At 43.1% G+C, this 10863-nt stretch overlaps 1 protein-coding gene and 1 long non-coding RNA gene across 2 annotated transcripts in view; one reads left to right on the top strand and one right to left on the bottom strand.

The window, feature by feature from the left end:
• Positions 1-3951, top strand: part of LOC131994370 (uncharacterized) — a 111798-nt gene extending 107847 nt beyond the window's left edge. Inside the window, exon 3 of the long non-coding RNA XR_009396671.1 lies at positions 3727-3951. This is a non-coding gene — a long non-coding RNA (uncharacterized LOC131994370). The remainder of the gene's footprint in view (positions 1-3726) is intronic.
• Positions 1-10863, bottom strand: part of LOC106090082 (four and a half LIM domains protein 2) — a 579753-nt gene that overhangs the window by 400919 nt on the left and 167971 nt on the right. The window lies entirely within an intron of this gene.

Consider the following 10863-nt stretch of genomic DNA (forward strand, 5'->3'; position numbering starts at 1 on the left):
AGAATAAAGCAAGTTGCTGATATATTTTCCGGGCTTAGTGTTTGGGGGACCACCCGAATCGCTAAATCGGGCATATATAAGACCATGTCAATGTTGAGCTTAAATGAAAGGTTGTGGGAGGTAGAGTACCCACATTCGGGGGTCTACCCCTTTCCCAAAATACCCCACAAACAGCAATTCTTTAATGACCATCGCAATATGGGGCTCTAATAAAGGTATTTGGGAGTAGAATACGAATTTGATATCCAAATGTAGGACCATGTATTTAGGGCAGTAAGACCCAGAGGTCTTAATGCTAACCCAGAGAAGTCTGAATTGTGCCCGTTCACGAGGAAGACGAAGGTGGGTCAATTTAACGCTCCACGTTTCCTCAATAAGACGATTTCGATATCTGACAAGGTCAAATACTTAGCTGTGATCTTGGACAGGAAACTAAATTGGAAGTGTCACATTAAGGAGCGTACTGGGAAGGCTCACAGATGTTGGGCACTATGTAGACGGGCCGTAGGCTCGAAATGGGGGCTGAATCATAGGATAGTCCACTGGCTCTACAGGAACATGATTAGACCAACACCTAGTTACGCCTCAGTAGTTAGGTGGACTGCTAAGGAGAAAAAGTGGACCATACAACAGGTTCAGAGAACATGTTGTCTTGGCATAAGCGGAGCGATGAGGACCACGCCCATTAGGACACTCGAGACTATCCTAGATATCCGACCCATTGACATACAGATTATGTGTGAGGCAGCCACTGCGGCCATGAGACTTAAGGCGATGGGATAATGGATTGAGGATGGTAGCAGCTCATACCATCGCGGTATAATCGAGGCGACGATAGAAAACCTGAAAGGAAGGGAAGAGGTTCCCGATCGGATACCTTAGATGAACCTTGAAGTCGAGTGCGAGGCACTGCTGCCATAGGCACAGCCTTGGATTTACGGAACCTTGTATAACCATCTGGAAGATCATGTTACACGGATGGATCAAAGCTAGGACGTCTAGTGTGAACATCTTTACCGACAGTAAAATTGCCAAAAGGGCAATAAGAACCAGGACGGTAAGGTCACGAACAGTCTTGCAGTGTAAGAAGGAGATTAAAGCCTTCTCTGAGGAAGGCAGAAGCCGCATCGTTTGTGTGCAGACGATTTGGCGGTGAAGGCCAGAGGACTGCCGACAATAAACTTGGTTAACCCGAAGCCTTTCGGGTCGACACAGTCCGAGTTAAGGCAGTGCGCGACAAATGCGCATGCAAAATTGTGGAACAGCGAAACGGTCGGTAGGACGGCGAAACTCCTATGGGGAGATCCAGATCGCGAGAAGACGAGGCTATTACTGAAAGGAAGCAAGAAGGAGGTCAGTATAGCTATTGGTATCATAACAGGACACATAGGACTACGAGCTCACTTATATAAAATCGGCGCGGCAAGTGATAGCATGTGTAGGGCATGCGGGGAAGATGATGAGACGTTGTAGCATTTCCTTTGTCATTGACCTGCTTTCGCGTCCAACAGATACCGGTATTTAGGTGGAGACACAATATCAGACATGAACCAAATTAGGGGAGTGGTATTAAAAACAATTAACTAACTTAAAATTTTATTTTTATACCCACCACCGACGGATGGGGGTATATTCATTTTGTCATTCCGTTTGCAACACATCGAAATATCCATTTCCGACCCTATAAAGTATATATATATTCTTGATCAGCGTAAAAATCTAAGACGATCTAGACATGTCCGTCCGTCTGTCCGTCTGTCTGTTGAAATCACGCTACAGTCTTCAAAAATAGAGATATTGAGCTGAAACTTTGCACAGATTCTTTTTTTGTCCATAAACAGGTTAAGTTCGAAGATGGGCTATATCGGACTATATCTTGATATGGCCCCCATATAGACCGATCCGCCGATTTAGGGTCTTAGGCCCATAAAAGCCACATTTATTATCCGATTTTGCTGAAATTTGGGACAGTGTGTTGTGTTAGGCCCTCCGACATCTTCCGTCAATTTGGCTCAGATCGGTTCAGATTTGGATATAGCTGCCATATAGACCGATTCTCCGATTTAGGGTCATAGGCCCATAAAATCCACATTTATTATCCGATTTTGCTGAAATTTAGGACAGTTAGTTGTCTTAGGCCCTTCGACATCCTCCATCAATATGGTTTAGATCGGTTCAGATTTGGATATAGCTGCCATATAGACCGATCCTTAAATTTAGGGTCTTAGGCCCATAAAAGCCACATTTATTATCCGATTTTGCTGAAATTTAGGACAGTAAGTTATGTTAGGCCCTTCAACGTCCTTTGTCAATTTTCCCAGATCGGTCCAGATTTGGATATAGCTGCCATATAGACCGATCCTCCGATTTAGGGTCATAGGCCCATAAAAGCTACATTTATTATCCGATATTGCTGAAATTTGGGACGGTACGTTGCCTTAGGCCCTTCGACATCCTCCGTCAATATGGCTCAGATCGGTTAAGATTTGGATATAGCTGCCATATAGACCGATCCTCCGATTGAGGGTCATAGGCCCATAAAAGCTACAATTATTATCCGATTTTGCTGGAATTTGGGACAGTACATTGCCTTAGGCCCCTCGACATTCTCCGTCAATGTAGCTCAAATCGGTTCAGATTTGGATATAGCTGCCATATAGACCAATTTAGGGTCTTAGGCCCATAAAAGCCACATTTGTTATCCGATTTTGCTGAGATTTGACACACTGACTTATGTTATGCTTTTCGGCATCCGTGTCGTATATAGTTCAGATCGGTTTATTTTTAGATATAGCTACTAAAAAGACCAATATTTTTGTTATATACAATTGAACAATGACTTTTACTTAGTAGTATTTGGTCCAAATCGGAACATATATTGATATAGCTGCTATGGGGCATATGGTATGAGTTTTGCACCGGATTTTGACGAAAGGTGGTTTACATATATATCCGAGGTGGTGGGTATCCAAAGTTCGGCCCGGCCGAACTTAACGCCTTTTTACTTGTTAGAGGTTACTTTATAGTTTTTAGGGAGCACAACAAGCCGATTACTGGCTTAGGCGTATGTCCATAGTGGCATGGGGCGGATTAATATCTGCACCCTCTTTTCAACCTAACCTAAGCTCGTAAGAAATTACTGTCGTCCCATTTACAGCAGACTTTCTGCTGTTACAGCAAACATTTTTGCTTTCATTTAAAATTTTTTTGAATGTTGTTTGTTTCTCTTTCGAGGCAAGCTCAATGATTGGAGATTTTCTTTTTGCATATGGAAAAGTAAAGCAAGAAGTCGCAACACACACCGGCCACTAGGGAACACGTGTTGTCTTTGGTATAAAGACTTTTCAACCATATTTGGTGTGATGGCTTCAAGGGCCGTGCGTTGCTATGTTGTATTTGAATCGTATTTTTTGCGAAAAGGCTTCTTGATACAAATACCACATTAACCACGCTCGACAACGATGTCTGTTAGCTGTACTTTTCCAAATGCGTGTGTTTTCGTGTAATGACAGACTTTTTTTCTGCTACAGTAACACTACTTCCATGGTGCACATGCTTCTGTGCAACTATTTCTACAAAGAAAATTCTCTGAGTGTAGCTGAAAGTGGAAGGCATGGACTCTGTTCGGTGTAGCAAAGTTGGATGCATCATTTAATTTGTCAAAATTTAAAAATAGAAGTGGTAAGGTTTTAAATAATTTTAATGGTAGTTCGTTTTATTTTGCAGGCACATATCTGGCACAGGTCTGGTTATGCTCTTGAAAACATACGGCAAATGTAGAAGAACGTGTCAGCTGATTTTTGCCTTATAAACCAACATGTAAGCGATTACCAACCATAATCGGAAATTAGAATTCTACTGAAAACAAAATTTTGCGTTCCATTTTCGTGGCAGCTGATAAAATTTATAGTTTGAGCAAATTTCAAAATCAAACACAATAAAAAAAAAGTTAACTGGGAGGCCAGTCTGGCCAATTGGGAAAAGAGTTATGGGAGAAAAGGAAAAGAAAAAGTGAGAAATATCTCCTATTATAAGAAGAAATCGCAAGTAGAGAGTCCGGCCTTAAACTCCTATTAATCGATCACACATGTTATATGTAATTCCAAAAAAAGCCACTCTGAAAGTTGTACACATCGTTGAAGACGTACAAAAAATTTAATATGTCGATTCAATCGAGCTTCTACAAAAAAGTACACTCACATATGACAATGCATGCCGATTAGAGCGCGCTCTACTCGTATATGCGACTTTAGATACCCTCGATACCAAGAAATGTACAAAACTTAACTTAGTTTATATGTGAATTATTTTGAAGAACTTAAATCAGCCAGAAATGTAGGCAGCCTTGAGGAGTCAAAAGTTTATGAACGCTTTGCATGTTCTTGCACAAACTAGTTAGGTAGTAAATGCATTTCTATGTAATTGTAGAACGACTTGAGCTGGGGTGGTTTTGCATAAAGCAAAATTGCCGAATCCATGTTCGGGTCAAAATGTATGATGTAATTTTACTTCAATTTACGGCCAATTTTGTGCGAATTGGACAATGCTTCACTTGAATATTGCGCGGTCTGACCTTCTCACACCTAATAAAAAATATCTGTCAAAGTGTCCTTGGCGGTCAACATTGAAAATTCATAAATAGTTGTCAAATTTGAAACTGAGACAAGGGATAGTGGAGAACATGCTAAGCAGCCAAAACAAATTTTTTATTAAAAATTTTTGGCTTCGTTACTTATGTTTTTGACATATGTCATTTGTGCAATAATGTATACTTATGGGAGTAAATGAAGCATTTGTTTGCAACGCTAAGAAGGCGAAGAACTAGACCCATTGATGGGTCTATATCGCCTATCCCTCACGCAAGCACGTATGTACCTTCGCCAGATCTTATCGCACCCTCCACCGGAACCATCCCGTTCTGTTCAAAAATCTCAGGAAACTATCCAGAGGTTCGATCTCAAAATCATCCAGATCGCAGAAGAACGGCTTGGCCAGAAAGCAGAGCCGGTGATTCTCATCTCGCCACCGACCCAGCTCTGGCCATCTTCTCTACTATGTTCAGTAGTTGGACAAATGGAATTTCCCGGAATCCTTTTATGTTCAGGAACCCATATCACCGTTACATCTGGGACTCGAAGCCTATCCAGGGACTCCAAACAATCCGCCGCACGCCTCGAACCCAAAGCCTTGAGCGCCGCAATATTGTTCACATAAATCCAGAGTTTTGAGTACGGTAGATCCCTAATCAGAATTTCTCTTGCGGCTACTATAATGGCACAGCGATGTTGAGTACGTCGGAGTAGACCCCTAATCCAGTCCCTGACTCTATTTTGGAGCCATCAGTGATGATATGGGTCTCATCACCCTCAAACACAGCATTCGCCCTACATATATCCCATCCTGGAAAACGAATCCTAAATGTCCTAGTCCCAATCGGTACCGGTACCGGTGCCAGATAGATGGAGGTCCTCCACAGGCCACCCATCATTAGCATCCAGAATGGAACTGTGGCCGCACCTGTCCTCCTTCAACATGCCGAGCTTTCTCAGCCTAAGCAGGATTGCTTTTGGTACTTTGCTATGCCAAGGTACTTTTCCTCCTTCGACAGCTGCAGCGTGATTCCATCTAAGGACGGAAGTCTGAACTTCGGTATTTTGTCTCGCGAGTGAAGAGCACGAGTTCCGTCTTCGTTGGGGATGGTCCTCAACCTATTTCTGGTAGCCCATCGCGACAACCTCCTCAGTGACCTATGGCGGCAACTATTGACCTTTCATTCACGTTCAATGAATCCAAGAAGGTCGCCATAGTTTACTCCTTCTGCCGGAGAGACGTCTCGACCTCTAGTACCACTTCGTGAAGGGTCATCCCCACACAAGTATGCATATTATGCCCTACTGAAATTATCCGGCGTCAGTCCCTTTCTCAATGTCAGGTCTATCAGTCTTTCCAGTGTTTTGAGTAAAAAGATGACAGACTAATGGGCCTATAATCCTTTGTCTGCCGTGGTTTATTTTTCCCGTATTGGGGAAAAAGACCACCTTACCTCCCTCCATGCCCTTGGTATGTAAGACCATGCCAGATTCGCCAGGAAAATCCGTTCCGGACAGGGCAGGGTACCTCCAAGGGACTCTTGCAGCAGTGCCGGAATAATACCGTCAGGTCCGGCCGATTGAAATGGCCGGAAAGTACAGACTGCCACACTTTCTTCTCCTCGTCAACAATATCCCTGATAAGGTCCTCCGCCTAGACCCCCTATGTTTGTGTGACGAAATCTTGACCGCCGATCTCTTTCTGGCAGCCCGGAAAATGCTTCTCCACCACAAGCTCCACCGTCTCCTGACCACTCTCTGTGTAAGCCGCGTCCTCCCTCCTCAGGGAGCTGGGCGAGCTAGGTTCCTTCGAGAGCACTTTGCGCAACCTAGATGCCTCACAAGTGCTTTCAAATTCTCCACAAAATTTTGCATAGGAACTCCTCTTCGCGCCCCTCCTGTCCCTATTCCAGTTTCCTTGTGTCCTCTAGCGGCCCTTCAGGTGGCCCCAGCTCGTACTCAATCTGAAAACATATCCTATAGTGATCGGAAAAGGAGTATTAGCTGGAGACGTTCCCGCCCAAGGCTTTCACCGAGTCGTTGTTTGTCACTATAAGACCTATCTAATAGGACCTTATTTGATGAGGGTATTAGTTTGATAAGGATATCAGGAGACAAGACGCAATGTGCCAACTACAGAGGAATAAGTCTCCTCCCCATCGCATACAAGATACTCTCGAGCGTACTGTATGATTATATGCTAAAGTCAATGAGATAATTAGGCCCTATCAATGCGGCTTTAGACCTGGTAAATCCACCCTAGACCAGATATTCACACTGCGCCAAATCTTGGAAAAGACCCGAGAAGGACAAATAAACACCTACCATCTCTTTGTGGACTACAAAGCCGCCTTCGATACTCCTTTACGTTCAAAGGTATTTCAAGCCATGTCTGAGTTCGGTATCCCAGCAAAATTAATAAGACTCTGCAGGATGACACTGGCTGATACGCGTTCCTCAGTAAGAAAGGGAAAGAATCTCTCCGAACCATTTAATACCAAACGAGGTTTCAGACCAGGAGACAGCCTATCGTGTGATCTCTTTAATATCCTGCTGGAGAAGATTATACGAGATGCAGTTGGGAATAGATATAGCACACTAATCACAAGAGAACACATGCTACCCGCCTACGCCGATGACATCGATATCATAGGTCGGTCACCGGAAGTACAATAGTAACTGCAGCCTTTGAAAGAATCGAAAGAGAGTCAGTGAAAATGGGTCTGGCAGTAAATAGAGATAAGGCGAAATGGATGGTTTCAACTCCCAAAAAGCCTTGCACAACCGAGCAGATAAAGAAAATGGAGAAAGATGGGAACCACAACTTTGAGGCAGTCAGTAACTTTATCTACCTCGGCATCGCCATAACCGAAACGAATAACACCAGTTTTGAAATTAAGCGAAGAATAATACTCGCAAACAGATGCTACTTTGGACTAAGTAAGCAGTTGAGAAACAAGACCACCTCTCGACAGACGAAGATTACACAATACAAGACACTGATACTACCCGTGCTGTTATATGGTTATGAAGCATGGGTACTTGTGGAAGCAGATGAGGCAGTGCTTGGAGTATTTGAGAGAAAGATTTCTTGTAAAATATATGGACCAGTTTGCGTTAACTGAAAATATAGACGACGTATGAACCACGAGCTGTATGATGACGATAGCATAGTCTCACACATCAAAATACAACGGCTGCGTTGGCTAGGTCATGTTGTCAGAATGGATGAAGAAGCTCCAACAAAGAAGTCTTTCGATGGAAAGATCAAGTGGTGGGAGACACCTCGAAACTTGGTGTCAGAGATTTTAGAATGAGCGCAGAAGATCGAGGCGCTTGGAACGCTATTCTACGTTCGGCTAGTGGAACAAATATTCTGTTATAGCCAATTAAAGTAAAGTAAGTATTAGTTGATCACTGCCTGTGAATAATGAAAATGCCTTCTGCAACTTTATTAACAACGCAGAATGTAGATAGATGGTGCTCACTTTAAAGTTATTTTTTCCACAAAATTTAGCATAGCGGGTGATACTAAAATGTCCATTTGAAACTGTGAATCACATTTTTAATTGTTCGTTGTTGCCTGTAAAAAGCCACTCGAATTTGAAGTGACGCCTTTAACTCAATTGGTCGTTTCGTATATCTAGATTAGATCATTGTTATCTTTTATTTTTTGCGTAAAATTAAGGCGATTATAGCAATCCGCCTACTTCCTGCACTAAACTAAATTGGCATCGCTCTCTTCAGAGCAGCAACAAATATGGTCTCCATGGCGAAAGTTGCACAAAACAAAGATATTTATTTGTGGAATTTCTACAACCAAAATTTGCATTTGGAACCAAAGAATCAAATCCCCGTCAATTAATTATTTACCAAATAAACGCTACATCATAGCAGCAGCAACACAACAAATGAAAGATAGCCAAAAACTTGTTTCCCAACTTCATTCAAGACAACAACAAACAGAAACAACCCGCATCTTGAATTGCCAGCGAATTTCTCGACTTTGCTGAATGTAAACGACAATGATCTCACATTTAATTGCGCCAAAGCAATGGCGTCTGGATGATGTTCAATGACAAAGTGCCAAAATTGCTATAAACAAAAGTGAAGCGTGCTAAGTTAACTTGTTTATGCAAAAGAAGAAACAAAACGCATATTATTCCGAAAAAAAAGGCCAATTATTAATTAAAGGTTACACTCAAAGAAGAAAGTCTGCTGAAAATAGCAAACACTGTCTGCTGACTGTTAGTGGTTAATATTGCTGCTATTACAGCAGTAGTTCTCCGATTTCAGAACAGCAGACTCACTGCTGAAAAGTCTGTTGTTTGCTGAAAATGACTGCTGCTTAATTTGTGATGGGCTTGTTAGAAGAAATGACAGCATGCCTATGTCAAGGAAAGGTCGGTGGAGACTGCCCTGCACGAGGAGGGTAAGGATCCGGACCAGCTACCAGCAGAAGGGCCGAAAGGGTCTTGCATATGGCATATGACTGGGCTAGACCCAGAGGTCTATATGTTAACCCAGAGAAGACTGAAATATGCCTGTTCACGAGGAAGACGAAGGTGGGCCAATTTAACGCTCCACGTTTGTCTTTTTGAGGATTTCGATATCTGACAAGGTCAAATACTTAGGTGTGGTCTTGGACAGTAAACTGAATTGGAAGTTTCACATTGAGAAGGCTCACAGATGTTGGGCACTATGTAGACGGGTCGTAGGCTTGAAATGGGGCCTGAATCCTAGGATAGTCCACTGGCTCTACAGGAGCGTGATTAGACCAATACTTACTTACGCCTCAGTAGTTTGGTGGACTGCTATGGAGACAAAGTGGACCATACAACAGGTTCAGAGGACATGTTGTCTTGGCATAGGGTGAACATGTTGTCTTGGCATAGGCGGATAGGCGGAGCGGTATAATCGAGGCGACGATAGGAAACATGAAAGGAAGGGAAAAGGTTTCCGATCGGCACTGCTGCCATCGGCACAGTCTTGGATTGACGACACCCTAGCATTACCATCTGGAAGATTATGTTCCACGGATGGATCAAAGCTGGAGGACAGAGTCTGACTGGGGGTTTACATTGAGAACCCAGGGACTGAGATCTTATTTAGACTGCCTGACCATAATACGGTCCTGCAGGCGGAGATCCGGCCGATCACGGAATGCGTGAATTTGTGTGGTGCTAACGCGAGGACGTCGAGTGTGAACATCTTTACCGACAGTAAAATTGCCATAAGGGCAATAACAACCAGGACGGTAAGGTCACGAACAGTCTTGCAGTGTAAGAAGGAGATTAACGCCTTGACCAACCAGGATGGTAAGGTCACGAACAGTCTTGCAGTGTAAGAAGGAGATTAACGCCTTCTCTGAGGATGGCAGAATCCGCATCGTTTGGGTGCCGGGCCATAACGGAGTAAGGGGAAATGAAAGCACAGACGATTTGGCGGTAGAGGCCAGAGGACTGCCGTCAATAAACTTGGTTAACCCGAAGCCTTTCGGATCGACGCAGTCCGAGTTCAGGGAGTGGGCGACGAATGCGCATGCAACATTTTGGAACAGCGAAACGGTCGGTAGGACGGCGAATATCCTATGGGGGGATCCAGATCGCGAGAAGTCGAGGCTATTACTGAAAGGAAGTAAGAAGGAGGTCAGTATATCTATTGGTATCATGACGGTACACATATGACTACGAACTCATTTATATAAAATCGGTGCGGCAAGAAATTGTAGGGTATGCGGAGAAGATGATGAGACGTTGAATCATTTCCTTTGTCATTGCCCGGCTTTCACGTCCAACAGATACCGGTACTTAGGTGGAGACACAATATCAGACATGAACCAAATTAGGGGAGTGGTATTGGAAACAATTAAGGATTTTGTAAGTAGCACGGAATTCTTAACTTACAATTTTCTTTCTAAAGGTTACTTTATGGTTTTTAGAGCGCACAACAAGCCGATTACTGGCTTAAGTGTATGTCCATAGTGTTATGGGGAGGATTAATATCTGCACCCTCTTTTCAACCTAATCTAACCTAGAAGAAATGAAATGAAAGAGTGTTGTCTTTCTCGTTCTGTTCTAATTTGTTGGAAAGAAAATGAGGAAAAAAGGTTGCTGTCAGACGCCCACTTTGCACATAAAAGGATAATCTTTTGTTGTTGTTGTTTATTGCATACGCTGTTTATAAAATACATTTTGAGCACAGATAGCGCACATGCGTTTTATGACATAGTAACAAGGGTCATCGTTATTGTAAGTTAACAATACAGATGACC

This window comes from Stomoxys calcitrans, chromosome 1, assembly GCF_963082655.1.
Source record: "Stomoxys calcitrans chromosome 1, idStoCalc2.1, whole genome shotgun sequence".
NCBI classification, from domain to species: domain Eukaryota; kingdom Metazoa; phylum Arthropoda; class Insecta; order Diptera; family Muscidae; genus Stomoxys; species Stomoxys calcitrans.